The 27,403-nt window shown below is 39.6% G+C and overlaps 1 pseudogene; it reads left to right on the forward strand.

The window, feature by feature from the left end:
* Positions 1 to 3,948: 3,948 nt before the first annotated feature.
* Positions 3,949 to 8,202, forward strand: LOC143675486 (calcineurin subunit B type 1 pseudogene; annotated as a pseudogene).
* Positions 8,203 to 27,403: the final 19,201 nt, after the last annotated feature.

Raw genomic sequence — 27,403 nt, forward strand, 5'->3', positions numbered from 1 at the left:
ATCAAAGGGTTTCATCATGAAAGTAAAAAGACAATCTACAGAATAGGAGAAAAGACTTGAAAACCATATATCTGCTAAGGGTTTAATATCCACACATATAAAGAATTCTTACAACTTGACAACAGAATGTCAAACAACCCAACTTAAAAATGGACAAAAGACTTAGATGTTTCTCCAAAGAAGGTATACAAGTGGCCACAATCATATGAAAAGATGCTTAACATCATTAGCCATTAGGGAAATCCAAATCAAAACCACAAGATACCAGCTCACATCCACTAGAATGACTCCTCTTGAAAAAAAAGAAAGAAAATACCAAGTGTTGGAGAGAATGTGGAGAAATAGGAACACTTGTACATTGTTAGTCGGGATATAAAGCATGCAGATGCTGTGGAAGACAGTCTACTGGTTCTTCAGAAAGTTAGGTATAGAATTATCATATAACCTGGCACTCCCACTTCTAGGTATATACCCAAAAGAACTGAAAGCAGCGACTTGAACAAGTATTTGTACACCAGTGTTCCTAGTGGCATTATTCACAGTTGCCAAAAGGTGAAGTAACCCAAGTGTCCATCAACTGATGAGTAGATAATCAAAATGTGGTATATACTTATGATGAAATATTATTCACCCATAAAAAGGAATAAAAATTCTGATACATGTGACAATGTGGATGAACCTTAAAGACATCATTGTTGAGTGAAAGCAGCCAGACATAAAAGGACAACAAATGTATGATATCACTTCTATGAAATAGTTAGAATATGCAGATTCATAGTCACAGAAAGTAGATGACAGTAGTAGATAAAGTAGTAGGTTAACAGGGGTTAGGGGAAGTGGGAATGGGGGACCGATGCTTAACAGGTACCAAGTTTGAGCTGATGGAAAAGTTTTGGTAATGGATGGTGATGATCGTAGCACAACATTGTGAGTGCAATTGATGCCACTGAATTGTATGCCAGGAGGTGGTTAAAATGAAAATCTTTTGTAGCATATATGTTACCAGAAAAATTCCCAATTTAGGAACATTCTATGAAATATCTGACTAGTACTCTTCAAAACTATCAAAACTTTTCAAAAACAAGAAAAGTCTGAGAAACAGTCCAAGTCAAAAGATGCCTAAGGAGAGGGGACAACAGAATCTAATTTGGTGTCCTGGACAGAAAAAGGGCATAAGGTAAATAGTTTAAAATTGAAATAAAGTATCTTTCTATATTGATACTAAAGTATCACATGTACCAATCATCAAGTACCAATATTGGGTCATTAATTGTGAGAAATATAATCAGGGTGCTAATGTGAGATGTTAGTAACAGGAAAAACAGAGCCTGAGTATATGGGAACTCTGTACTATCTTTGCAACTTTTTTGTAAATCTAATGCATTCTAAAATAAAAGGTTTATTTTTAAAAATGTAAAACACAAAGCAAATGCCTTCATAACTACTAACCAGGTTAAAAAGATTAAACATTACCAGCACTCCCAAAGAATAAATAAAGCATATCCAGTTTTTTAAAAGTTCGATTTATCAGAGGCATACACCTGATTTACTGTGTCAGCATTATTGATCAAAACTTAAAACGTAGCTTCCTGAAATAAATATTTCATGAGTTATTTATTTTTAGAATTTCAGGAATAACTGATAAGTAAGAACTGGGTTTTAATTCCTCAATATTGGTGACTATAAATTTTTTTTAATGAGAATGTATAAACATGCAAAAAATTCTCTTTGAATAGACTCCTTTCCAAATTTTCTTGAATAATGAACAAAACTAGGGAAATTAACATAGGTTAATCAAATTGTAGTTCTTTCCTCTTTTGCAGCATTCTAAGGCATTTTATAATTCACAGCAAAAAATAAGAAAGAAAATCTTACCTGAACTGGGTTTTTAAAAATATTTTTATTGAGAAATATATCAATGCATGTACAGTTCAACCATATTATACAATCAGTGGCTCACAATATCATCATATAGTTATGTATTCTTCACCATGATCATTTTTAGAACATTTGCATCACTCCAGAAAAAGAAGTAAAAAGAAAAAAAAAGAGCTCATACATCCAATACAACTTACCCCTCCCTCTCATTGACCCACAGTATTTCAACCTATCCAATTTTTACTCTTTATCTCCCCCTACTATTTATCTATTTTTTATCCTTTTTTTTTCAACTCATCTGTCCATACCCTGGATAAAAGGAGCATCAGACACAAAGTTTTCATAATCACACAGTCACATTGTAAAAGCTATATAGTTATACACTCTTCTTCAAGAATCAAGGCTACTGGAACACAGTTCAACAGTTTCAGGTACTTCCCACCAGCCACTCCAATAATACACCATAAACTTAGGGATATCTATATAATGCATAAGAATAACCTCCAGGATATCCTCTCAACTCTGTTTGAAATCCCTCAGCCACTGAAACTTTATTGTATCTCATTTCTCTCTTACCCTTTTGGTCAAGAAAGCTTTCTCAATCCCATGATGCCGGGTCCCGGCTCATCCCCAGGAGTCAGGTCTCACGTTGCCAGGGAGATTTACACCCCTGGAATATGCCATGTGTGTGTTGGGGCTGGGGGGGAGGCCAGTGAGTTTACCTGCTGAGTTGGCTTAGAGAGAGAGAGGCCACATCTGAGCAACAAAAGAGGTTCTCTGGGGGTGACTCTTAGGCTTAATTATAAGAAGGTTTAGCCTAACCTTTGTGGGAATAAACTTCACAGGGGTGAGCCCCAAGGTTGAGGACTCAACCTATTGAATTGGTTGTCCCCACTGCTTGCGAGAATAGTAGGAATTCTCCAGATGGGGAAGTTGAATATTTCCTCCTTTCTCCCCAGTCCCCCAAGGGGACTCTGCAAATATTTTTTTATTCTCTGCCCAAATTACTCTGCGATGTATTGAGGCATCACACTAACCTGTACAAACCAATGAGATCTCATGCCCTATTCAAGATTCCACATAATTATGGTGTTCAACTAAACTGACCATACAAGTTAAATTAGATAATTCGCTACCAAAATTACAATTTTTACACCAAATAAACATCTCTCATTTTGGTCTTGTACAGAGGTTGAAGTTTGAAAATATGGAACATATCGTCCTTTATCCAGATTCTGATTTACCTTAGTCCTATCCAGATCAGCTTCATTCACGTCTCTAAATGAAGTCGCTTCACTTTTTCAGCTTTTTAACAGCTCCTGTGTAGGGTGCTGCTTTCATAGCTTCAGAGCTCTAACTCTGAGTCTCAGGTGTCACACAAATACCCAAAGTTTCAGGGACCAGGTTATATACTAAAAGCTCAGTACCTTGGAATTTAGAAATATCAGTTACAACTCATAAATACACACGACAGCTGTGAGAGCTTACAATCTAGGACCCTGTATAATAGGCCCCAACCTGACAACCCATGCTCTCGACTTCAGTTTTTCTGAGTTTGTATATTATGTAGTTAGTCCATATGTGAGGCATGATAATATTTGTCTTTTTGTTCCTGATATTTCATTCACCATCTGTCATTAAGTTTCATTCACCTAGTTGCCTGCTTCACAGCTTCAGTCCTTCTTGCAGCTGCTTAGTATGTAAACACCACAGTTCCTGCACTGTTTTTTAATTGTGTGCACCTACAAGAAGGCAACTAAAAGACATTAAATCGTGGCGGGCCGCGGTGGCTCAGCGGGCAAGAGTGCTTGCCTGCCATGCCGGAGGACCCCGGTTCGATTCCCGGCCCCAGCCCATGTAAAAAACAAACAAACAAACAAAATATAATAAAAAATAAGAAAATGTTTAAAGATGTTTCCCTTTCTTCCTCCCTTCCTTCCTTCCATCCTTCCTTCCTTCTCTGTCTTTCCTTCCCTTAAAAAAAAAAAAAAAAAAAAAAAAAGAAAAAAAAAAAAAAAGACATTAAATCGTGACATTAATGAAGGCGGAACTCATTTCCTGAATGTTGTAATGGATGTCCTGGCCCCTTATAAGACCCCTGATGGTGCCCCAAACATCAGCAGTAAGAACCTCATGGCTGGGAGAGGGCAGAGGTGACAGGGTCCCATTGCAGGCATGTGCAGCAATTGTGGACAGAATGAGCACATTTCCCTCAGGCCATGACACAAACTTCTTGCTTGTCTTCGACTCTGACAGACACCTATTACCTGGACTCAGCGAATGGCACTGCCCAGACTCTCCCCGAGGGGTCACAAAAGGAAACAGCTGACCCAGGAGGAACAAGGAAAGTGCCAAATGAGCTTTGAACATCCTGTTGTGACAGAAAATCAGGACAGTCCCAAAGAAGTGTGGGCTGTGCCACTGGGACACAGAGACCGGGTGAAAAGTGTTCGCACGGGTCAAATGCAGGACAGGAGGAACAGCCACACGAAGGGAGGGTCAAGAAAACCCTCAGCCTCCAGTCTTAGGGTTTGTTCATATGCAACTTAATCCCGCAAAGGATAGGCTAAGCCTATTTAAAATTAGGCCTAAGAGTCACCCTCAGAGAACCTCTTTTGTTGCTCAGATGTGGCCTCTCTCTCTCCAGCCAACACAACAAGCAAACTCACCACCTTCCCCCTGTCTATGTGGGACATGATTTTCGGGGGTGTGGACCTTCCTGGCAACGTAGGACAGAAATCCTAGAATGAGCTGAGACTCAGCATCAAGGGATTGAGAAAACCTTTTCGACCAAAAGGGGAAGAGTGAAATAAGACAAATAAAGCGTCAGTGGCTGAGAGATTCCAAAGAGCCGAGAGGTTATCCTGGAGGTTATTCTTATGCATTAAATAGATATCACCTGTTTAGTTAAGGTGTAATGGAGAGGCTGGAGGGAACTGCCTGAAAATGAGGAGCTGTGCTCCGGTGGCCATGTTTCTTGAAGATAATTGTATGATGCTATGGCTGTCACAGTGTGACTGTGTGGTTGTGTGAGCTTTGTGTCTGATGCTTCTTTTATCTACCTTATGGACAGATGAGTAAAAGATATGGATTAAAAATAAATAAATAACAGAGGGAACAAATGTTGAAATAAATTTAGTAGATTGAAATGCTGGTGATCGGTGAAGGGGAGGGGTAAGGGGTATGGTATGTATGAATTTTTTTCTGTTTTCTTTTTGTTGCTTTTTCTGAATTGATGCAGATATTCTAAGAAATGATCATGAGGACGAATATACAACTATGTGATGATAGTGTGAGTTATTGATTATATAACAAGAACGGCATGATCATATGATAAGAATGTTTGTGTTTGCATGTGGTTATGTATCATAAATAAATTTTTTTTAAATGCAGATTCCTGGGTTCAACTATCAGACTGTAATTAGCTATAAATTCAGGGATGGGGTTTACGAATCTCCATTTTTAACCAACATCATTGGTGGTTCTAATGCAGTTGGCTTGCTAACACACGTTTTTAGAAATACCAATTTATGCTAATACATTGGTTAGATTAGAAAAGGAATTTAGTTGCCATAACTATAATATAAAACTTCTTTTTCAACTTGCTGTTCTTTAATTTTAATTAGATGCATTATACTAAAAAAGTTAAATTGAATACTTTTACCCATACCAAACTCTGAAATTTCTTCTTCAACTAATTTTTGCGATGTGCTTTGAAATCTATTGCTTTTTTGGATATGTTATTTTTCACAAAAAAGGAAAAAAGTCAATTGTGACAATAAATGTACAGCTATATGATAAAAAAAATGTAACTGTAAGAATTCAACAAGAGGTATGAAGGAAGCTGATCTGGATAGGACTAAGGTAGATCAGAATAAAAGGTAAAGGACGATATTGCCAATATTTTAAAACTTCAAGTTCTATGTGAGACCAAGGGGAGAGATGTTTATTTGGTGCAGAATTTATATTTTGGGTAGTGCATTACCTGATTTAACTTGTATGGTCGGTTTGGTTGAACACCATAAGTACATGGAATCTTGACTAGGGCATGAGATTTTGTTGGTTTGTCCAGGTTAGTGTGAGGCCCTGATATATTCCTCAGTAATTTGGTCAGAGAATAAAGTATTTGCAAAGCCCCCTTGGGGGACTAGGGAGAAAGGAGGAAATATTCAGCCTCCCCATTTGAGAATTTCTGATATTCTCGCAAGCAGCAGGGACAACCAAATCAATAACCCTTGATCATGGGGAAACTTATTCCTACAAAGGATAGGCTAAGCCTACTTAAAATTGTGCTTAAAGGTCACCCCCAGAGAACCTGTTTTTGTTGCTCAGATTTGGCCAATCTCTCTAAGCCAACTCAGCAGGTGAACTTGCCGTCCTCCCTCCTATGTGGGACCTGACTCCCAGGGATGAGCTGGGACCTGTCATCATGGGGTTGAGAAAGACTTCTTGACCAAAAGGGGGAAGAGAAATGAGACAAAATAAAGTTTCAGTGGCTGAGAGATTTCAAACAGAGTCCAGAGTTTACCCTGGAGACTATTCTTATGCATTATATAGTTATCCCTTTTTAGTTTATGGTGTATTGGAGTGGCTGGAGGGAAGTACCTGAAACTGTTGAGCTGTGTTCCAGTAGCCTTGATTCTTGAAGACGATTGTATAAAGACATAACTTTTATAATGTGACTGTGTGATGGTGAGAACCATGTGTCTGAAGCTCCTTTTATCCAGGGTATGGACAGATGAGTAAAAAAATAAGGATCAAAAATAAGTAGTAGTGGGGATAAGGAATAAAATAAATTTGGTAAATGGAAATACTAGTAGTCAATGAGAAGGAGGGGTAAGGGGTATGGAATGTATGAGGTTTTTCTTTTTATTTCTTTTTCTGGAGTTTTAAAAAGTGATCATGGTGATGAATAAACGACCACGTGATGATACTGTGAGACATTAATTGTATGCCATGTATGGACTGTGTGTGAGGATGTGTCAATAAAAATATTTGTTTAAAAATGTAAAAATAAAGAAAGCCCTTGGGTCAGTGAGCCACGGCAGGGAGGCTGGTGGGGTGTGGCCCCCCAGCCGCCTGGCCTCTCGCCCCCTCTTCTCTTCCTGGCTCTCTCTCTGTCTCTCTGGCCGATCTGTCTCTGAATCTCGACCTCACTTTCTTTTCTCGCGCCCTCCTCTCCCATCCCAGCCCCCTGTCTGCTCCTGCGGGGTCCCGTCTGAGCACCCACACTCTCCTCCAGCCCACGGAGCAGGCTTTTATCCTTCGGAATTATCCATTGGAGCAATTATCCTTTGGAAATGTGCTCACACTTGGATGCTGCTGGAATGAAAAAGTTAGGAAAGAGGTACAAGAAATTTGATTTGAACCATTCTGGTTCTTTGGGCGTGGAAGAGTTCATGTCTGCTGCCTGGGTGACAGCAGAATCCTGGAGTCCAGCGACGAATAGGTGTCTCTGACACAGGCGGGAATGGAGGAGACTTTAAAGAATTCATTGTGGGAGTCTCTGAGCTCAGTGTCAAAGGAGACAAGGAACAGAAGTTGAGGTACGCTTTCCATATCCAAGACTTGGGTAAAGACGGCTCTAATTTCAAAGGGGAAATCGAGCAGGTGCTGAAGTCAATGGGGGAGGACAATGTGAGAATTACACAGTGATGGTAAATTGTAGACAGTGCTATAAGAAATGCAGATTAAGGATGGAGGTGGAAGGAGACCCTTTGAAGAATTCGGTGCCATTATAAGTGACCTAGATATGCATGAAAAAATGGGGGAAGATGTCTTTTTTTTTTAAAATAGTACCATCCAACACTTATAGAGCTATATGGAGCTTTCTATATAGATAACAGATTGGCTTTAATTTAATAAACTTGACTCAGAAACAAAACAACAGAGTACAAAAGTGCCAAGCAGAAAAAAACAAAGTTCAGAAGCATGGATTTGTACAGCCTTACCTTTATTTCACAGATTTATATAGAGATAGAAGATTGCAAAATTTGAGCCAGGTGTAAGCCAGTTATTTTCCTTTTCCTGTGCTTTCTCCTTTGACAGACAAAGCGCTGGTTATCCTAGGATTTACCTTAATCACATTTCCGTAACAAAGCGGTCTGTGACTTCATTTATACCTTCAAAGATGCATATCCAGGGATTCTGTCCCATCACTGAGCAACTTTCTTTTTAAATCTTTAAATTGAAAATATTATGAGAAAGAAACACAAACATTCTTAATATATGATCATTCCGTTCTACATATATAATCAGTAATTCACAATATCATCACAGCTGCCTATTCATCATCATGATCATTTCTTAGAACATTTGCATCAATTCAGAAAAAGAAATAAAAAGAAAACAGAAAAAAAATTCATACATACCATACCCCTTACCCCTCCCCTTCATTGATCACTAACATTTCAATCTACGAAATTCATTTTAACATTTGTTCTCCCTATTATTTATTTATTTTTAATCCATGTGTTTTATCATCTGTCCATAAGGTGGATAAAAGAAGCATCAGACGCAAGGTTTTCGCAAGCGTGACTGTTTGTTAAACTTCCCTAAGAAAATTTAAGTCACGTGCAATTACTATTTGACACATGCAGACCAGACGCTGTCTGAGGCAATCAGATTTCCCTTCTGCCTAATGAAGAGCAGCTGAAGAAATCATGTAACTGCGTAGGGTAGCCATTTATTTATTTCATTACATGGTTAAGTAATTTGTCATTAAACGCACCATAAATTTCTTTTCTGTGTTTCCAAAGGCTGGCAAATGGTCTAAATAACTGGTGATAGTTAATGTGCACGTACGCATCTAAACATCCATATCTGTGGCGTAAAGGAGAGAAATTTTGAAGAGCAAACATTTTATCCAAATTTAAACCTCTTAAGTTTCTTTACTACAGGCACAGAGAGTGATGAGAGCTTTCTTCCTTGATTCGCCCATATAATATGTAAAAAATGACAACTTAACACATTTGTGGGAGATAAAAGTAGGCTTTTGTGTTCTACCACCTGGCATTATCCCTTCCCTTTCCTGCGAAGGCACTAGGGGATGGAAGGGAAGCCTTTGGGTGAGCTTTCCAGGACAACTGTCTTTCTCTATAGAGGTTGGTCGTTTGTTCGTTTTGTCCTGTGAGAACACTGTCGTGTTTGTACAGTTAACCACAGTCACCGTCCACAGCAGCCTTTGCGATGTCCGCGGGGTTTTTCTGTGTAAATGCGTTTACAGTCCTGGGTGCAGGGGCCTGAGTCCCACGGTGCCTCCACCGAGACCCGCCGGCCCGGCTCTGTCTGGGCCGGGATAATCCCGGAGCTTGTGTCCTTGCATGATACGGAGTTTTGCCTGCACATCGATTTAAAATGTACCTCCTGTTGACACAATTTGCACGGGTAATGTTCTGGTTTGCTAGCTGCTGGAATGCAATATACCAGAAACGGAATGGCTTTTAACAAGGGGAATTTAATGAGTTGCTAGTTTACAGTTCTAAGGCCGAGAATTAAAACAAGTCTATAGAAAAGTCCAATCAAAGGCATCCAGGGAAAGATACCTTGGTTCAAGAAGGCCGATGAAGTTCAGGGTTTCTCTCTCATCTGGAAAGGCACATGGCGAACGTGATCAGGGCTTCTCTCTCGGCTGGAAGGGCACATGGCAGACACGGCGTCATCTGCTAGCTTACTCTCCTGGCTTCTGGTTTCATAAAGCTCCCCGGGAGGCATTTCCCTTCTTCATCTCCAAAGGTCGCTGGCTGGTGGACTCTCTGCTTTGTAGTGTTGCAGCATTCTCTGCTCTCTCTGAGTCTCTCATTCTCCAAAATGTTTCCTCTTTTATAGGACTTCAGAAACTAATCAAGACCCACTCAGATGGGTGGAGACATGTCATCCCCTAATCCAGTTTAACAACCGTTCTTAACTAAATCTCATCAACCAGGGAGATGATCCCATTACAGTTTCAAATATACAGTATTGAATAGGGATTATTCTTCCTTTATGAAATGGGATCTAAATTAAAACATGGCTTTTCTTAGGGGGCATACTTCCTTTCAAACCAGCACAGGTAAAAACATAATGTTGCAGACTTTGGAAATGGTCGTGTTCAAACCGAAAAATCTCCACTGCATGTCACTTTCTCCCCCTGGCTCCGTGCGTGTATCGCCAGCCCAGCCAGCGGCTTCATCTCTGCCAGTGTCAACTGCTATGTGCTCTGCTTTAAGGGGGAACTAGTCTTGTATGGATTTTTTTTTTGTATGTCCTTATTATAAATACTTTAGCACATGCTTTCCATTTCTCTTGCTTGTGCACATCTTGGCTGGCATCACAGAAAATAGTGCAAATGTTATTTCTTTACTGAGGAATGAGGGCTTTTTTTTTTTAGTCATTTAGTTATTTATTTAGTTATTTATTTAGTTTGTGTGTGTATGAGGTGGGAGAGGGGTGGTTTATATTGAACGTTTAGTTTTTCTTCTGCATGATATACCATATTGTGGGGATCTTTAGAATAATTCATGCTGTAGGAATGAAAAAATTGGAACTTGAAGAAAACCCAACAATCCTGAATTGAGAATAAATCAGAAGGGAAGGGGGGATTGCTTGTAGTAGAATGCCTACAAATGAATGCATAAAGATTGATAGCATTAGAAAACCACCATTTTGTAACTGTCAGTGTAATAACTGACTCAGGTAAGAATCACCAACGAATACTAAAATCTGTGGATTGAAGTGTGCTGGAAACAGGATACTTACATAGCCTTGAACATCTCCCCACTGATTCCTTTTTAATTCCAAAGGGGAAAAAGGGTGCCTTAAAAGTGGGAGTACCCGGAAGATGCTACCCTTAACAAATGATCCAAGTTAACATTGCTAAAAATGGGACAAGAGGACACTGTATGTCCCCTGATGTGATGCACTGAAACAGACACATCAGTCATGCCTTCCTGCCGTGACTGCAAAAACTAAGTGTAACCATTCTACAGAACAAATGGTCTGTGTTCTTCAAAAATGTTTATTTCTTGAAAGACAAGAGCTGAGGAATTGTTCCAGAGGCATGACAGCTAAAATACAATGCATGATCCTGGATTAAATCTCTGGAAGCTACTCTAAAGGACAACACTGAGATAATTTTAAAAAATGAATATGGTCTGTATATTATTGTATCACTATTAAATTTCCTGAGCTGGATAATTGAACTCTGGCTATGTAAGAAGAGAATGTTCTTGTTCTTAGAAAATACATCCTGAACTATTTATGGACAAAGGGGCTTCATGACTGAAAATTAGTTCCAAATGGTTCAGAAAACACAAAAACATAATATGTATTATATTGTGAATCCAGATGAAGAATATATGGAACTTGTTCTCGCATTCTTGCAACTTTTTTATAGGTTGAAAAGATGTTTTTTCAAAACAACAAATTTACTTAGAAAATGAAGTTGGGAGTACTTTCATTTCTAGTAATTTCTTAGTAAGATCCTACCAAAGTAACCCTCCCACAGACAATAGTTCTCCTTGAACAGACTCCCTCCTATATTCTGGACATAATGTGAAAATGAAGCTAAGTGAAGGCTGAGGAAAGTGAGCTACAGAGGACAAAGAATAGTCCAACAACTTGTCCTAGTTTTCCAGGCTGCTATGACAGATATCTCACGATGGGCTGGCTTAAACAATGGGGGTTTATTGTTTATGGTCTAAGATGCCAGAATCCTGACCAAGCTGCTGCCCAGAAGGTCGCTTCCTCCGGGGTTGGGGGCGTCCGGCTGCCCTGCAACCCTTGGGCGCCTCGCCTCGTGTCTGTGCCTCCTACCGCCTGCTGAGGTCCTCTCCCTTCTCTTCGCGGTTCCGTTGACTTCCGGCTTCCGCCTCGTCCCCATGTCTTTCTCTGACTATATCAGAATTTTTTTTGTTTATGAATAAAGAATTCCAGTAATCCAGTTTAAGACCCAATCCATTCAGTAGCACGACACCTGGGCTAAAAATAGTGCCTTCAAGAGATCCTGTTTACAGTGGATTCGTAGTCATGGGAACGTGGATTAAGTTTAAGTCTAAACTGGAGCACATAATTCAACCTACCACAAACATCTTTAAAGACTGAAAGTAAAGAACTGTCAACCCAGAATCCCATAGCCAGTGAAAGTATCTTCCAAAAATAAAGGTAAAATATTCTTTTCAGATAAAAGAAAAGTAAGAGATTTATCACCACTAGATCTGCTCTGTAGGAAATGCTAAAGGAGCTCCTGCAGGCTGAAGGGATAGAATGCCAGTGGAAATTTGGATCCTCAGAAAGTAATAAAGAAATAAAGGGTTAAAAAAAAACCCAGATCTACTTTTCTGCTGTTTACCTCTTCATTTCACTATGATATATGAATATTTAAAGGAAAAAATATAACATTGTCTTGTGGGTCTAATAAACCATATGTAGACGTAATGTATATAGCACATACAGCATATAGGGGAAGGGATAAATGGATTACACGGTTATAAGCTTTCTATGTTTAATGTGAAACATTTCAACAGTAATTCTATTTAGAGGTTGAAAATTAAGAATGGATATTTTAATTTCTTGAGCAATATAGTTAAATGGGCCAGTAAAATAAAAACAAAAAGGGACTCTTAAAAAAAAAAAAAAGAGGGGGCGGGCCGCGGTGGCTCAGCGGGCAAAGTGCTTGCCTGCTATGCCGGAGGACCTCGGTTCGATTCCCGGCCCCAGCCCATGTAACAAAAACGGAGAAACAGAATACAATAAAACAAGAAAATGTTTAAAAATGTTTCCCTTTCTTCCTTCCTTCCTTCCTTCTATCCTTCCTTCCTTCTCTCTGTCTTTCCTTTAAAAAAAAAAAAAAAAAAAAAAAAAAAAAAAAAAAGAGGCAGAAAAGGAAGAACAGAGGAACGAAAAAAGAAAAAAAAAACTGAGGAGGTGAATAGAAAAACATAATAAAATGGTGGGAACAGAAGGGACCTTCCTCAACCTGATAAAGGCCATCTACAAATAACCTGCTGCTAACATCATACTCACCGGTCAAGACCAAAAACCTTCCTTCTGAGATGCCGCAAGAGTGTGCCCATTCACCCTCGCCATTCCAGTTCAGCATCACCCTGCAGGTCCCAGCCAGTGTCACAGGGCAAGAATGCAAGCAAGGAAAAGGCACACAGACTGGAATTAATGAAGTGAAATGGTCTTTATCTGTAGACAACATGATCATGTACCTAGAGAATCTCAAAGAATCTACAAAAAGGTCACTAAAACTAATAAGTGAATTTAAGAACCTTGAGGAATTCAAAGTAATATACAGTGTCAATTGCATTTCCATGTAATGGCAATGAATGCCCAGAAATTATTTGAATAAGTAATTTTTTAAATTTTGAAATAATTTCAAACTTACAGGACAGTTGTGAAAGTAATGCAAAACTCATACAGAGAACTCTTACACACACCCCCACCTGGCTACCCAGCTCCACTAACTTTTAACATTGTTACCTTTGTCATAGCCTTCTTTCTTTCTTTCTTTCTTCCTTCCTTCCTTCCTTCCTTCCTTCCTTCCTTCCTTCCTTCCTTCCTTCCTTCCTTCCTTCCTTCCTTCCTTCTTTCCTTCTTTCATCTATTCATCTATTTTCTAAATACTTGACAGCAGATTATATACATTATGCTCCTCAAACACTTAGTACTTCCTTGTATTTTTCCTATGAACAAGGATATTCACTTATGTAACTACTTTAAATGCTGTTATCAAGTTTAAGAACTTTAACATTGATATAAAGTATATAGTCTACATTCTGATTTTTTAAATGTCACAATACTGTCCTTTTTTAAAATTGTGAAAACATATATACAACATGAACTTTCCCATCTCAACTACTAGCAAGCACACAACTTAGTGGGATCAGTCGTATGTAGTGTTGTGCTACCCTCACCACCAACCATCACCAGTATTTTCTCATCACTCCAAACAGAAAACATGCACCCATTAGGCATTAACTGCTCACCAATCCCCCATAACCAGTACCCTACTTTCTGTCTCTACAAATCTACATATTCTAGCTATTTCATATAACTGAAATCAAATCAAATCTGTCTCTTTCTGTCCGACTTATTCCACCCAGCATGGTATCTTCAGGGTTCATCTATGTAGTAGCACATATCAGAACTTCATTCCTTCATAGAGCTGAATAGTGTTCCACTGGATGACTGTATCACATTTGTTTATTCATTCATCTTCTGATAGACATTTGGTTTGCTTCTACTTTGTGGCTCTTGTGAATAACATTGCTATGGAAAGTGTTTTTAGAACTCTATTTATATAGCACCCATAAAATATTTAGAAGTAAATTTAACAAAATCTATGCAAGGACCTGTAAAATGAAAAACACAAAATTGCTGAAGAAAATTGAGAGAGACCTAAATAAATGGAAAGATATGCCAAACTCATAGATTGGAAGAATCAATATTGTTAAAATACCAGTTTACCCCCTGTTCTAGTTTGCTAGCTACCGGAATGCAATATACCAGAAACTGAATGGCTTTTAAAAAGGGGAATTTAATAAGTTGCAAGGCTTACAGTTCTAAGGCCGAGAAAATGTCTCAATTAAAACAAGTCTATAGAAATGTCCAATTTAAGGCATCCAAAGAAAAATACCTTGGTTCAAGAAGGCCGATGACGTTCAGCATTTCTCTCTCAGCTGTAGGGGCACATGGCGAACATGGTGACAGTTTGCTAGCTTTCTCTCCTGGCTTCCTGCTTCATGAAGCTCCTGGGAGGCATTTTCCTTCCTAAGCTTCCAAGGTCGCTGGCTGGTGGACTCTCTGCGTCATGGTTCTGCCTTCTGCTGTGGCTTTCTCGTGGTTCTAAAAAGGGACTCTCCAAATTGTTTTCTCTTTTAAAGGATTAATGGGTGGAGTCACAACTCCATGGACGCCATCTGATCAAAAGTTACCACCCACAATTCAGTGGGTCACATCTCCACGGGAACAATCAAAAGGCTCCCACCCAGAACTGCCTGAAAACATAGAGCTGTGTTCCAGTAGCCATGTTTCTTGAAGATGATTGTATAATGATATAGCTTTCACAGTGTGACTGTGTGATTGTGAAAACCTTGTGTCTGATGCTCCTGTTATCTACCTTGTCAACAGACGAGTAGAATATATGGAATAAAAATAAATAATGGGGGAACAAATGTTAAAATAAATTTAGTTTGAAATGCTAGTGATCAATGAAAGCTAGGGGTAAGAGGTATGGTATGTATAATCTTTTTTTTTCTGTTTTTGTTTTATTTCTTTTTCTGAATTGATGCAAATGTTCTAAGAAATGATGAATATGCAACTAAGTGATGATATTGTGAATTATTGATTATATATGTTAATGTTTAAGTTTGTTTGTTAAATATTTTTTAATTAATAAATAAATTTTTAAAAAAAGGCTCCCACCCAGAAATATTGAATGAGGATTAAAGGACATGGGGTCCGCCACAGATTCTTTTTTTTTTTTTTTGCATGGGCAGGTACCGGGAATCGAACCCAAGTCTCTGGCATGGCAATTGTTCTAGTTTGCTAGCTGCCAGAATGCAATATACCAGAAACGGAATGGCTTTTAACAAGGAGGAATTTAATGAGTTGCTGGCTTACAGTTCTAAGGCCAAGAAAATGTCCCAATTACAACAAGTCTATAGAAATGTCCAGTCACAGGCATCCAGGGAAAGATACCTTGATTGAAGAAGGCCGATGAAGTTCAGGGTTTCTCTCTCAAGTGAGAAGGCACGTGGCGAACACAGTCAGGGCTTCTCTCAGCTGGAAGGGCACATGGCGAACATGGCGTTGTCATCTGCTACTTTCTCTCCTGGCTTCTGGTTTTATGAAGCTCCCCGGGAGACGTTTTCCTTCTTCATCTCCAAATGTTGCTGGCTCGTGGACACTCTGCATCTCATGGCTACATCGTTCTGCTCTCTCTGAATCTCTCACTCTCCAAAATGTTTCCTCTTTTATAGGACTCCAATAAACCAATCAAGACCCACCCAAATGGGTGGAGACATGTCGTCCCTTAATCCAGTTGAACAACCATTCTTGACTAAATCACATCATCCAGGGAGATGACCTGGTTAACAGTTTCAAACATACAGTATTGAATAAGGATTTTTCTACCTTTATGAAATTATATTTTGATTAAAACATGGCTTTTCTAGGGGGCATACTTCCTTTCAAACCAGCACAGCAAGCGAGAACTCTACCTGCTGAGCCACCGTGGCCCGCCCTCCACCACAGATTCAAGCTGACACACACCCCAGATTAAATTATAGATTCAGTGTAGTCCCAACCAAGATCCTAGCAGCCTTTTTAAAGAAATTGAAGAGCTGATTCTAAAATTGCTATGGAAATGTAAAGAACTTAGAAGCCAAAAAGAAAGAAAAAGAGAAAGCACAAGGCTGAAGGACCTACACTACCTGATTTCAAAACTTACTATAAAGTTATACTAATCAAGACCATGTGTGAACGGTGTAAGTACAGGCATTTAAATCAATAAAACAGAACAGAAGGTCCAGAAATAGACCCACATTCATGTAGTAGATTGATATTTTTAACAAAGGTGCTAAAGTAATTCAATGGGAAATAATAACCTCCCTCAACAAATGGTGCTGAAACATCTGGATCTCTGCACGGGAAAAAATAAATCTCAACCCTGCTCACATTCTATACAAATTAACTTGAAATGGATCATAGACCAAAAATGAAAGCTAAAACTATAAAACTTCTCAAAGAAAGCGTAGGATAAATTGTTTATGACATTGGATTAGGCAAAGGTTTTCTAAACTTGACACAGCAAACTTATACAATAAAAGAGTATATTGCTAAAGATGGACTTTATTAAACTTTTTAAAAAATCTGCTTATCAAAAGACCCAGTTAAGAAAATGAAAAAGCAAGCCACAGACGTGGAGAAAATATCTGTAAAGCATATATATACACAAAGGACTTGTATCCAGAAAATATAAAGAATTCTTACAACTTAAGAAAACATTTTAAGAGCCTTGAGAAATTGGGCAAATGATTTGAACACTTTGCTGAAGAAGATATACAAATGGTCAAAATGCACAAGAAAAGATACTGAATATCACTAGTTACCAGGGAAATGTGAATTAAAACCACAATAAAATGCCACTATCCACCCACTAGACTAGAGTTAAAAAGACTGACAATATCCAATGCTCACAAGGATGGAAGTAGTCCTCATATATTACTAGTGATAATACAAATAGCACAGCCATTTGCAAAACAGTATGCCAGTATCTTATAAAAATTAAATATGTACTTGTCATATGATCTGGCAATCCCACTCCTAGGTATTTACACCTCTTACATTCAACAGGTATAAACACATATGTCCACTTAAAGGCTTGCATGCAAATGATCATGGTATCATTATTCACAACAACGAGAAACAGCCCAAATGCCCATAACCGGTGAATGGTAAAAAAGTCGTGGATTATCCATACTATAGAATACCCATCAGAAACTAAAAGGAGTGAAGTGAAATATTAATACAAGCAGTTCTCTGCTTTGCACAACAGGGTGGGGCTGTAAAAATAAGGGTGCAAACTGAAAACAATCTTAACAATCAGTGGGAAAAATTAAGCTTACTCTATAGCCTTCAAACATATTTGTCAAAATATTGACCATCTTGCTGCTGGTTATAATTATGAGGAAATGAAAAAATAGTAAAACTATGTAATACAGTGTAATTAAAACTTTAGAAATATTGAGAATTAAAGTGTTTTTTTGTTTGTTTGTACAACAAACTTATCAAGAGTAGTTGAACATGTACGTATGAAATCAGGAGGAAAGATAGAGGACAAAGGCTGAGAGAGTGTGAGTTAGGAATGCCTAGAGTGGACAATGATGGTGATTAAATATCCAAATAACAAAATGTTTTTGCATAAGGGAGGACAAATGAATGTCAATATTGCAAGGTGTTGAAAATAGATGGTATACAGGAAAAAGTACAATCAATGCAAGCTAGGGTCTGTAGTCAACAGTAACATTGTAATAAGCTTCCACTGAATGTAACAAAGGCATTATGCCAAAACTCTAAGGGGGGGCGGGGTTTGATATGGGGGAGGGGTATGGATTCTTTGTGGAAGGAAAGGAAATGCCCTCAGATAGATTGTGTGGCGAAGGCATGTCTATTTACTTAGGCTGGATTGCATGATGTGTGAATAAAACTGTTTAAAAATGAACAGAAAAAAAGAATAGTTGAACCTATGATGCATGCAATGAGGTGAATGTTGAATGAAATGTCAGAAGCCAAAAAGGCAAATATAGTTATGCCTCACTCATACCGACTAACTATAATATACAAACTCAGTGAACTGAAGTTGAGAGCAGAGGGTATCAGGTGGGGCCTATTGTAAAGGGTCCTAGATTGTAAGCTTTTATAGCATTCACATCTATTCTGGAGTTGTAACAGTTATTTCTAAATTCTGAGATGCTGAACTATTTGTGCATAATCTGGCGATTTCCTGTAACTTCAGGTATTTTTGTGACACCTGAGACACAGAGTTAAATCCCTGGAGCTATGAAAGTCAGCATTACCTCATACAGCAACTGTTTAAAAAGTGATCAGACTTCAACTAGAGATATGAATGAGGCTGATCTAGATAGGACTAAGGTAAACCAGAATAGGTAAAGGAAGATACAGTCTCTATTTTAAAACTTCAACTTCTGTGTGAGACCAAAGAAAGAGATCTTTATTTGGTGCAAAATTTATATTTTGGGTAGCACAATATCAAATTTAACTTGCATGGTCAGTTCAGTCAAACACCTTAATTACATGGAATTTTGAATACAGCATGAAATCTTGTTGGTTTGTACAGGTCAGTGTGATGCCCTGATACATCCCAGAGTAATATGGGTAGAGAATGAGTATTTGCCAAGTTCCCTGGAGGTACTGGGAAGAAAGGAGGAAATATTCAACCTCCTCATCTGGGGAATTCCTGATATTCTCACAAGCATTGGAGATAATCAATTTAATAGGCTAAGCCCTCAGTCTTGGGGTTTGCCCGTATGAAACTTATTCCTGCAAAGAAGAAGCTAAGCCTACATATAAGTATGCCTAAGAGTCATCCTCAGAGAACCTCTTTTGTTGCTCAGATGTGGCCTTTCTCTCTAAGCCAACTCAGTAGTGAACTCACTGCCCTCCCCACTACGTGGGACATGACTCCCTGGGGTGTAAATCTCCCTGGAAATGTGGGACAGGACTCCTGGGAATGAGCTGTGATCTGGCATCATCAGATTGAGAAAGGCTTCTTGATTAAAAGGAGAAAGAGAGAAATGAGACAAAATAATATTTCAGTGGCTGAGAGATTTCAGAGATGAGAGGTTATCTTACACATCTATTCTTACACATCTATCTATTATATAGACATCCCTCTTTAGTTTATGGCGTATTGGAGAGGCTGGACGGAAGCATCTGAAACTGTTGAGCTGTATTCCAGTAGCCTTGATCCTTGAAGATGACTGTGTAACTAAGTAACTTTCACAATGTGTCAACATTCCCACAGGCAGCTATTTCTTTATGACTCTATATATGTTCAGATTTGAATTTCACTTCCAGGGTTATCACTTTTCATTTCTTTGCTGCACTTTAATCCTTGTTGACCAATTCGTTCTTTTGATGATCCATTATCCATTATTGATTTTGTAAAACGTCTCCTGGGTTTATCACGGGGAGACACAATGACAGGCAGCTTTGCTATCTGTGTGAACTGAACTGCAGGTGTGCAGTGACCAGCCACCGACAGATGTGGAAAGGAGGGGACGTGTGGCCACCCATCACGATGAGCCGCTGTCATCGACGCGGTGACTTCGGGACTGCAGTTTTGCACTTAATGCAGTGCCTTCCAGTTGCTATGCCACGGTTAGCGATTGGAAGCCCGTTAGGGGGCCGGTGCGATCTACGTGAACTGTGCTAAATGAAACGCGGGCATGCTGGAACCGTGCAGAACAAGGGGTGCCTGCACCCTCACCGGCACGGTCAATCTCGAAACCGCCAAGCTAAGTGAAGAAGTCAGACACCATGTATTTGTATGACTGTGTATTGTATGGCTCCATTTATATGAAACTCTGCAGCGAAGAAATCAGATCAGGGGCTGCCGGAGGGTGGGGACAGGGAGCCAGCAGTAATGATGGACAAGGGAACTTTTAAGGGCAATGGAATGTTTTACATCTTGATTGCAGTGGCAGGTATACAACTTATACAAATTCCAAAATTCATCACACTCCACACCTAAGACAGATGTAAGCTACATGTCAGTAGGTTGGGGAAAAACTGACATAATTATAAAGTTGGACATTGTGCTGTTGGTTATAAAATTGACCCAAGTCTCCCACACGGCAGGTGAGAATTCTATCACTGAACTACCCTCGCACCCCCTCACACATTCATTTCTAAGAACACAGGGGAGCCTCAGCGGCTGCAAAGGCGGAACGTAGCCAGGCTAAGGAAGGAAGAACTAATTAGAAGCTACATCCAACACTGAAGAACTGGGGTTACTGTGCTTTCACCCCCAAATCAAAGACACTTTTCACCTCAGATACCTTATTCAGCCTGATCAAGGATGAATAAATACTATGGCACATGTTCATTTCAGAAAATAAGCTAGGCAAGCAAGAAAAGCAAAATAAGAAAAGAAATAAGACTTGCAATGCAATGGCACTCCCAAGAGAGAACCACTGTTAAAACATTGGTGTATTTCCGTCAGCCTTTATTTCTTTCTCTCTATAAGATCACACTGTTTGGTAACTTGCTCTTTTTACTTAATGTATTATGAAAATATTTTTGTTTGCTCTTTATATACAAGGCTAGGACATAAACCTGGATTTATGGCTTGCGAAGTCATTTTTTTCCCCTTTATAAGTACTGGTTTATCTTTTTTACTTACAAGAAAATTATTGTTTTTAAAAATAAGCAAAGGATAATTTGGGACTTTTAAACACTTTGGAAATAATACAAAATTACTAATCATCTTATCAACCATGGTTAATTATTTCTATTCTGTTTTAAAAAAACCTCTTTATTGTAGTAATAGATAGAGAGCACAAAATTTCCCTTTAAACCACATTCGAGTGTACAATTCAGTAGTATTCATTATACTCCACATATTGTGGTACCACCATGGGCATCCATTCCCCTCCATCTCCACACCCCAAGCAGAAACTACTCACCCACTAAAGAATAATGCCCTCTTCCCTCCCCACCTGCTAACCTAGAAACCACTACGTGTCCCTATGAAGTTTGCGTCTTCTAGATACTTCATATAAGTGAAATCACACAATATTTGTCCTTCTGTGTCTGGCTTATTCCACTCCACATGATGTTTTCAAGGGTCATCCCTGTTGCTGCATGTATCTGAATTTCATTCTTTTTGTTGTTGTTGAATAATCCTCCACAGAGGGCAGACAGTATATCACATTTCGTTTATTCATTCATCCCTTGATGGGCATTTGGGCTGCGTCCACCTTGGGACTATGGTGACAAATGCTGCTATAAACATGGGGTACAAGTATCTGTTCAAGTCTGCTTTCAGTTCTTTAGGGTAAATACCAAGAAGTAGGATCGCTGGCCCATGTGGTGATTCTTCTTTGAATTTTTTGAGAAACAGCCAAACTGATTTCCACAGTGGCTGCATCATTCTACAGTGCCACTGCAGAAAAAGAACAGGGCTTTTAGTTCTCTCCACCCTCACCAGCACTTCTTTTCTTTCTTCCCTTTTAATATTAGCCATCCTAATGGGTGTAAAGTCGTATCTCATTGTGATTTTGATTTGCATCCCACAATGATGTTGAACATCTTTTTGGGTGCTTATTGGCCATCTGTATACCTTTTTTAGAGAAATGTCTATTCAGTTCAGTTCCTTTGGCCTTTTTTTTTTTTTTTTTTTTTTGCATGGGCAGGCACCTGGCCTGCTTTTAAATTGAGTTATTTGTCTTTTTCTTGTTGAGTAGTAGCAGTTCTTTACATATACTGGATATTAGACCCTTATCATATATATACTTTTCTCCAATCTGTAGGCTTCCTCTTCACTTTCTTTTTTTTTTTTTTAAATGTTTACTTTCTTTTTTTTTAATTTTTTTATTAATCAAAAAAAGAAAAGAAATTAACACAACATTTAGAAATCATTCCATTCTACAAATGCACTCAGTAATTCTTAGTATCATCACATAGATGTATGATCATCATTTCTTAGTACATTTGCATCGATTTAGGAAAAGAACTAGCAAAACAGCAGAAAAAGATATAGAATGTTAATATAGAGAAGAGAATTAAAATAATAATACTAATAATATATATATATATATAAAGGAAAAAGAAAAAAACAAAAACAAAAGATACAAACACCCAAACAAACAAACAAAAAACCATATTTCAGGAGCAGCTTCATTCAGTGTTCCAACCTAGTTACATTACACTTAGGTATTATTGTGCTGTCCATTTTTGAGTTTTTGTATCTAGTCCTGTTGCACAGTCTGTATCCCTTCAGCTCCAATTACCCATTATCTTACCCTGTTTCTAACTCCTGCTGGTCTCTGTTACCAATGATATATTCCAAGCTGATTCTCGAATGTCGGTTCACATCAGTGGGACCATACAGTATTTGTCCTTTAGTTTTCGGCTAGACTCACTCAGCATAATGTTCTCTAGGTCCATCCATGTTATTACATGCTTCATAAGTTTAGTCTGTCTTAAAGCTGCATAATATTCCATCGTAGGTATACGCCACAGTTTGTTTAGCCACTTGTCTGTTGATGAACATTTTGGCTGTTTCCATCTCTTTGCAATTGTAGATAATGCTGCTATAAACACTGGTGTGCAAATGTCCGTCTGTGTCTTTGCCCTTAAGTCCTTTGAGTAGATACCTAGCAGTGGTATTGCTGGGTCATAATCCATTCTGCCATTCTATGTCTTTTGATTGGGAAATTCAGTCCATTAACTTTTAGTATTATTACTGTTTGGATAATATTTTCCTCTACCATTTTGGCTTTTGTATTATATATATCATATCTGATTTTCCTTCTTTCTACACTTTACTCCATACCTCTCTCTTCTGTCTTTTCGTATCTGACTCTAGTGCTCCTTTTAGTATTTCTTGCAGAGCTGGTCTCTTGGTCACAAATTCTCTCAGTGACTTTTTTTTTTTTTTTTTTTTTTTTTTTTTTTTTTTAAAGGAAAGACAGAGAGAAGGAAGGAAGGATAGAAGGAAGGAAGGAAGGAAGAAAGGGAAACATTTTTAAACATTTTCTTGTTTTATTGTATTCTGTTTCTCCGTTTTTGTTACATGGGCTGGGGCCGGGAATCGAACCGAGGTCCTCCGGCATAGCAGGCAAGCACTTTGCCCGCTGAGCCACCGCGGCCCGCCCCCTCTCAGTGACTTTTTGTCTATAAATGTTTTAATTTCTCCTTCATTTTTGAAGGACAATTTTGCTGGATATAGGAGTCTTGGTTGGCAGTTTTTCTCTTTTAGTAATTTAAATATATCATCCCACTGTCTTCTAGCTTCCATGGTTTCTGCTGAGAAATCTACACATAGTCTTATTGGGTTTCCCTTGTATGTGACAGATTGTTTTTCTCTTGCTGCTTTCAAGATCCTCTCTTTCTCTTTGACCTCTGACATTCTAACTAGTAAGTGTCTTGGAGAATGCCTATTTGGGTCTATTCTCTTTGGGGTGCGCTGCACTTCTTGGATCTGCAAATTTAGGTCTTTCATAAGAGTTGGGAAATTTTCAGTGATAATTTCTTCCATTAGTTTTTCTCCTCCTTTTCCCTTCTCTTCTCCTTCTGGGACACCCACAACACGTATATTTGTGCGCTTCATATTGTCATTCAGTTCCCTGATCCCCTGCTCAAGTTTTTCCATTCTTTTCCCTATAGTTTCTGTTTCTTTTTGGAATTCAGATGTTCCATCCTCCAGTTCACTAATTGTAGCTTCTGTCTCTTTAGATCTACCATTGTAGGTATCCATTGTTTTTTCCATTTTTTCTTCTTTGTCCTTCACTCCCATAAGTTCTGTGATTTGTTTTTTCAGATTTTCTATTTCTTCTTTTTGTTCAGCCCATGTCTTCTTCATGTCCTCCCTCAATTTATTGATTTGGTTTTTGAAGAGTTTTTCCATTTCTGTTCGTATATTCAGCATTAGTTGTCTCAGCTCCTGTATCTCATTTGAACTATTGGTTTGTTCCTTTGACTGGGCCATATCTTCAATTTTCCGAGCGTCATCCATTATTTTCTGCTGGTGTCTGGGCATTTGATGAGATTTCCCTGGGTGTGGGACCCAGCTGGTTGAAAGCTTTTTCTGTGAAATCTCTGGGCTCTGTTTTTCTTTTCCTGCCCAGTAGGTGGCGCTCGTGGCGCTCGTCTGTCTGCACGGCATTCGGCCCGGGAAACCGCGCGTGGAGGCGGGGGTCGCTGGCCGTCGCGGCTTGGGAGAGTGCCGGTCCTAATTGCCCAGCTGGCCCGAAACGCCAAGCGTGACGGGAGGGCCCCACTATCCAAGGTTCCCAGTCAGACCGGGGAGCCACGTGCGTGGAGGGGACCCCAGTCGCCAGTCGCCAGCCGCCGCGGCCGGGAAAACGCACGCCCCTCGGGTATCTCACTGCAGCAGATTCTGCCTGCCCGTTCAGCTGTTCCAGAATGGGGTACGCTGTCTTTTTGGTCTCTGTCGTGACTCCGGGAGCTGTTTCGTATTGTTTCTGTTTCTTTAGTTGCTTTTCTGGAGGAGGAACTAAGACCCGCGCGTCTTACTAAGCCGCCATCTTCTCCGGAAGTCCCTCTTCACTTTCTTGATAATGTACTTTGGCAAACAAAAGTTTTAAATTTTGACAAAGTCTATTTTATCTTTTATTTTTTCTTTTCTAGCTGCTACTTTTGGTGTCATAGCTAAGAAATCACTACCAAATCCAGGATTATGAAAGTTCCCCTCCTATGTTTTCTTCTAGAGTTCTATGCGTTCAGCTCTTATGCTTAGGTCCTTGGCCCGTTGGAATTCATTTTTTGTATATAGTGTGAGGTAGGGATCTAACTTTATTCTTTTGCACATGGATATCCAGTTTTTCCAAGAACCATTTGTTGAAGAGACGTTCTTTCCCCCAATTAATGTCCTTGCACTTTTGTAAAAAATCAGTTGGCCAATAGAGGTGAAGGTTTATTTCTGAATTCTCGAGCCTATGGTTCTATCTTTTTTGCCAGTGCCACACTGTTTTGATTACTGTGGCTTTGTAGTAAGTTTTGAAATTGGGCAGTGTGAGACCTCCAACTGTGCTCTTCCTTCACAGTTATTCAGGGCCCCTTGTGATTCCACATGAATATGAGTATCAGCTTTTCTATTTCTGTCAGAAGAGCAGCTGAGATTTTGAGAAGTATAGCATTAAATATGCAAGTGCCTATGGGTAATATTCACTCAGTAATACTAAGTCTTCCTATCCATAAGCACAGGATGCCTTTCATTTATTTAGGTCTTTGATTTCTTCAGCATTGTTTTTAGATTTCATATACAAGTCATTAACCTTCTTAGTTAAATGTATTCTTAGGTATTTTGTTATTTTATGAGTGATTGTGAATGGATTATTTTTTTAATTCCATTTCAGTATATTCTTTGGTGGTGTTTAGAAACACAACTGCCTTTTACGTGTTGATCCTGTAGCCTTCAATTTTGCTGAATTCATTTATCAGTTCTAGCAGTTTTCTTGCAGATTCTTTGGCATCTTCTATATAAAGGATCAAGTTGTCTGTTAGCAGTGCAATGCTATTTTTACCAGCTGCACAATATTCCATTAAATAGATATAACCATTTATTGATCAGCACTTACATTGTTTCTGAATTTCACTGATCACAGACAACATTTTTCTCAACATCACGTAGTCAAGTATTTCAGCAAATTCATGATTGTATACTCAGGATAAATTCCCAGAACTTAATTTTGGGGGCTCAAAGACAAGTGCTATTCCCAGCATTTCCATTTCTCCTTCCAGACATAGTAGGATTGGATGTTCCTGCTCTCTTGGAGTCCCACTGCCACATTCCTTCTGCTACATGATTAAGAACGTTCTAGAAAGTCAGCCTGGGCCCCCAGGAATACTGATGGCCTATGTAAGAGTCCCCCTGGCCCGCAGTGAGCGTGTAGTGTGAGAAAAAACACCCTGCTGATTTAAGCCACTGAGATTTCGATACAGTTTGTAATTCCAGCATAACCCACCCCATCCTGACTGAGACACACTTTAAGACTGCTGACATGTCTTATCAAATTGCACGACGGGAAGTAGCAGGTATCCTCTCTCCTGGGGCACTAACACACTGCTGGGTTAAATAAGAACCACGATGCCAGTTAGCTGGGCGTCCTCATGCAATTCCTGAGATAACCGGAACCGTTTCTGTCAGACGTCCTCCCGGCAGGCCCGGCGCCCACCTCGGGAGCATCCCAAGTCTGAAAAACGCGTAGCTGGAGTCTGCTCGTTGGGACAAATAGTCATTATCTTAGCTAGAGTACGGCTGCCTGGTTCTGAATAGTGCAAAAAAGAAACCAAGAGAGAATCCAAAGCACAGTTTGAGCAAAATGCTGGAACTGGATCCATGCACACTACTTACCGATTGTGAGTAAAATGAAGGCAAGTTCAGATCAATAAAAAGGCCGCGTTATGTTCAGTGCAAGTAGTAAAGAATTAAATTGTGAAGAAGGTAGAACGTCCTTTGTCAAAGAAAACTTAGGTTGCATGCGGGTAGGCGTGCACCACAGCTGCCCACATTAGGGGTCCTGGCAGTGCCCACCCTGTGAGGAGGCAAGCTTGCTGAGTCCTGCTATGGAGCATTCTGTACCCCTTCCAAATGACGTCCTGTAACCCCTATCCCCCTCCCTCCCAGGGCGGATTCTCCTGCAGCTGGCCCCACCCCCGCCCCCAGCCGGGACCTGCGCGGCTGTGGGGCGCGCGGGCTCCCTCTGGCGGACAGTGAGACGCCTGCTGGGAGAACCTGCAGCTCGGACTTCGAGCCCTGCGGGCTGAGATCTCACAGGCCCCGCTCCCTTTTGAAAAGTTTGAGCCTGCTTTTCTTAGTTCTAAAATAAACCACGCCACGGTATCAAAAACTCTGAAAAATATAAAAAAGCAGAAAATCAACCTCACTCATTCCACAGCCCAGACCCAGACACTTAACGTTGGAGCATTCCTCCTTCGAGTGTCCCTCTTCTTCCAGTCCTCCCGGTTCATGCAGGAAATGTTACTGCACTTCCGGTTTTGTATCCTGACACGCTCGAACACTTTTCACACAACGCTTTATCGTGAGACTCTTTCCATATCGTTGAAATTCTTCTGTAAGCATCGTAGCCAATAAACGGGTGGGTGAGTCGGCCTTGGTGCGTGCGCCTTGGACACCTCCGAGGACGGCACGCGCAGGGGCTTCCAGCCGGCCCTGCCCGAAGCGAGGAGGGGATGCAAACCGTGCCCCAGGGCTCCTGGCGCTGGGCTAACTGCTCAGTATCCTACTTTATTTATGCCCATGATGTCGTGG

This window comes from Tamandua tetradactyla, chromosome 3, assembly GCF_023851605.1.
Source record: "Tamandua tetradactyla isolate mTamTet1 chromosome 3, mTamTet1.pri, whole genome shotgun sequence".
Taxonomy (NCBI): domain Eukaryota; kingdom Metazoa; phylum Chordata; class Mammalia; order Pilosa; family Myrmecophagidae; genus Tamandua; species Tamandua tetradactyla.